Source organism: Artibeus jamaicensis, unplaced genomic scaffold (genome assembly GCF_021234435.1).
Source record: "Artibeus jamaicensis isolate MK-2021 breed Jamaican fruit bat unplaced genomic scaffold, CSHL_Jam_final contig_233, whole genome shotgun sequence".
Lineage (NCBI taxonomy): Eukaryota > Metazoa > Chordata > Mammalia > Chiroptera > Phyllostomidae > Artibeus > Artibeus jamaicensis.
The window spans coordinates 47017147-47021327 of record NW_026521486.1 but is presented as its reverse complement, the minus strand read 5'-3'; the positions used below and the strand labels follow the sequence as shown (position 1 = coordinate 47021327).

General features: G+C 41.3%; 1 pseudogene; it reads right to left on the bottom strand.

The window, feature by feature from the left end:
* Nucleotides 1-1891: 1891 nt before the first annotated feature.
* On the bottom strand, nucleotides 1892-2384 carry LOC119041451 (60S ribosomal protein L23a-like; annotated as a pseudogene).
* Between the last annotated feature and the right edge of the window lie 1797 nt (nucleotides 2385-4181).

Genomic DNA, 4181 nt, shown 5'->3' with positions numbered 1-4181 from the left:
AATTTTTATGGTAGCCTGCTGCCGGCTGACTTCCTGTTACAGACAAATTCCGTGTCTTCCACCATTAGAAATACTTCAATGGAAAATAATGGAGAATGTAATATTAAGGAATTACTTTGTAAAGCATTCTTAATTCATCCACGTAGGAATTTCCTTGAATAATCTTATGTAAGATGGCTTATCTAAGTTTTATCTCTAGCCCTGGCTGGTGTGGCTCAGTGGACTGATTGCTGGCCTGTGAACCAAATGGTCACTGGTTCAATTCCTAGTCAGGGCACATGCCTGGGTTGCGGACCAGATCCCCAGTAAGGGGCACTCGAGAGGCAACCACACATTGATGTTTCTCTCTCTCTCAATTCCCCTCCCTTCCTCTTTCTCTAAAAATACATAAACGAAATCTTTAAAATAATCAATCAATCAATTCTATCTCTTGCCTAGAAAATATAATGTATTGCCTACTAAATATTTTTGTTAACAAATATTTGCCAATGAGACCAGTATATTATCTGCCAATTGACATATATACATGAATGCCTTCACTCTGATGTATAATCATTAATTTATTGACTAATTAGAAAAGATATATTCCTAAAAGATGACTTCACAAACAAAGGAGTATTTTCCACTTTTAATGTCCATTTATTAACTGCCTCTTTGGGTTGATTTTAGTCTTACCCAATGCTCGGACTTTTCCTCCTTCCCGTCTGAAAACCTCCTTCCCATCTGCAGATGAATTTGTAGCGAGGGGGGCCAGACATAAATATTCGGTCCATGAGAGTGTCATCATCAGATGATACCAGCAAGTTATTGTAAGTTTTGTTCAATGTGGCACTTATCTTATGCTCAGGTAGGAAAATGTCCTTAGATCCCACACACGAAATACTTAAGAATGAAATAGTATGGATTTACTTCACTTCAGAAAAAAGGTAAAGAAGATATGGCAAAGTTACAAATGGTTATAAATTTAGGTTATGGCCACATGAATAGCATTACATGATTCTTTTTACATTTTGGTTTCTTTGGTGGTTTTCAAAGTGCGTCACGTACTAGAGATGCAACTTCTTGGGCCCCACCCTGGACCTACTGAATCAGGAACCCTGGTGGTAGAAAAGGATAGCAGTGCTTTACGAAGCCCACCAGGACATTCTGATACACTCTGGATCAAGTTTAAGCACTTTTGCCTTAGGACATGGTGCTGTTAGGGGAGAGTGGATGGCAGGGGAAAAACCCATCTGGCAGTGACAGATTACTGAGAAGAAATATAACATCAAAACTAGCCTGTGCTATGTAGACACAGGAGAAGTGGAGACAAGAAGCCAAGCTCAGTAAGCAAGGTACCAGCTGGGTCTGAGGCAGCAATGACCATGATGCAGGGCACCAGTCCAAGGGCCCAGACTGGCTGCCGTGGACCACACGGCCTAGCTGTATCTCCTCTTTGGTGGGAGTGTCTGGCGCTGCCACTGCAGTACCTACTGGTGCTCTTATTCTTTGAAAGACAGGCACTGCGACAGAGATTTATTCCTGCCCCTCACTATTGTGGAGTGTTGAGAGAGGGTGCTGTGTCGACCCTGGTCTGCTCAGTTTCAGAATGCTGTTCGTTCTACTTCCCGTTACCACGCTCTACGCGGATGTATCTTGGGATGTGCTTTGCTGGGCATCCAACACCATGTTCTGCTGCTGGAATGGACCTGCCCCAATACTTCCCCCACCTTAGAGAAAGAGAGCAATCATTCCTGGTCCATTTCACCCCATTTTGGTTAACCAGCCAATCCCAGGCTTACCTTGTGAACATTAGCTCATACTGGCCACAGATTATAATGTTTCATTTTATCTATTTTATTTTTTACAGTGTAAAAATTTTATATTTAGAATTTAGCTAGCTGGACTCAGTTTAGATGATTCCAATTTTGTTGGCAATGTCAAAAGCGTCATAGTTGGGAGTCAGGTGAACAAATGCCTTCTTGTCTCCATTGGGTCTGACCAGTTGTTGACCTCTGCCACCTCAATGTCACAGAACTTCTTCACAGCCTGTTCAATCTGGTGCTTTTTGACCTTGATCTCTACAATGAACACAAGTGTATTGTTGTCTTCTGTCTTCTTCATGGCTGACTTGGTGGTCAGGGGAACTTGACAATGGCATAGTAGTCAAGCTTGTTTCTCCTGGGACACTCCTCAGAGGATATTTAGGCTGTCCTTTTAGAGCTGCAGTGTCTCAAGTCATTGGAAGTGGGTGACATTGTCACCCACTTTTTGTGTGTGTGGCTATGGATGCCTTTCAGCACCGCTTTCTTTGCTTTCAAAGCCTGTGCTTTGGCTTTGGGAGAGGCAGGGGCTCCCTTCCCTGCTTTGGGCACCAACTTTGTGAAAAGGTTATAATGCTTCATTTTTAAAAAGCTTCACATATAAAATGTCACTAACAAACTTTTTTCTCTTTCCTGACTATTTATTTTATCTGGCATTCTCTAGAACAATAGAATTTCCCAAAATGTGTTTTTAAAAGATGGTGCATGTGAAAATGGTCTGTGGTTAAACAAACCTGGGAAATGCTAGGTTAATTACATTTAATCAAGTTTATTTTACGCATGACTTTTTGGAATCTCATCCATTAGAACTCATTGTGCATTTCCATATGGGGCAGTTACAGAACGAATCCTTTTGTAAACATCCCTGTCCACAGAATATATGCATAAAGATTATGGCTCAAGGCCCACGTTTTAGAAAATGAATCTTTAAAAATTAATGGGTAAAGTCTTGTGAAAAAAATGTATCTATAAATTAAGCATGCAGTGATTGAGGGCTTTCTTGAAGTTGTGGGAATGGAAATGTTATTTCTAGAGTTTACAGATACAAGCACACAGATAGTTTTAAACAATAGTAAATCCTCTCTGGCATGAGTCTTAATGATCTAAGTTTTCAGAATAACTCACCTTTGCAGAATTCCCGGACATCAACTGTCAGAGGCGAGCTGCCGCCACACTCAACTCCAGAATGCAGCGTGAACATCGCCTCTGGAGTCACGCACTGCTAGGGCCCGGAGAGCAAGAGCTCAGTGGCCGACCAGGGAGAGGGCTCTGGTCCTGGTGCCTCGGATGTAAGATTCCACTGGTTTTCAAGTGTTGAGCTTTGCTTTGTTTGTACTTATGAAAAAATAAAGTTACAGCTTTTAAGTTTCTGTCTTTGGTATATAACATAGTTCGCCTTATCACAGAATATTGTGAAACACATTTGCTGCTTGGATAGCGTCAATTTAATCATGAATTTTACTCTTTTTTTCCCTTTTCCCAGAAGACTTGAGATAAGAGTTAAGTATAAAAAGCTCTGAGTGCTGTCAATTCTTGAAGCTGCAGAACAGGCTGTAGGTAGCCTGCATTTTAAGTCTTAACAATACAGTCCTAACTTCTTTCATGAATGTCAAATAATTCTGACTCTTTTTACCAGACCATCGCTTGATTGCACTGCTAGTTTTCTTGAATTAAAGAGCAAGGTGACAACAGCCAAAATAGGAAAAGAAGAAACCTTTAGGGTAGAAGATAAAGACCAGCATATATATGAAATTAAATGCAAGCATGCACTCAACTGTTTGGCCTCTTACCCCCAGTGGGGCTGGAAAGGCCCAGGGGGCGTTAGCCACCCAGATCACTTATGTAAAGTTGAAAACGTGAAGAGTAGTGAAGAAAGTTCCGGCAGAGTATGGCTACACAACAATGCGAATGTACTTAAAACCACTGAACTGTGAACTTTAAAAAAATGGGGTTAAAGAGGTTAAATTTTGTTATGTGTATTTTACCACAATAAAATCTTAAATAAATAAATAAATAAATACGCACACAGTGCAGAGGCAGGTAGGAAGCCTGCCTGTGTAGGATGGAGCAGGAAAACAGTAAGGACTGTGCCCTGGGGTTATGGAGTTTGCACTTGAGTTCCAGAACTCTAAGAGAATATGTGTCATTTTAAGCCCCAAGTTTGTAGTATTTGTTGCAGAAGCCACAGGAAATTAACACACCTGCTAAGGAAAAGCTTGTCCCTGTCTGTGTCTGTCTGCACTCCCACCCACGTGTGAAGAATAGGACTATGACGTGGTTGGTGCAATTTAATCCGTAATAGGGTGGGTTCATCACTGATCCAGTACCTCCTCCTCAATCCTGTGTACCTAAGCACTCCTTCTCTGTGGTTCATTGGGT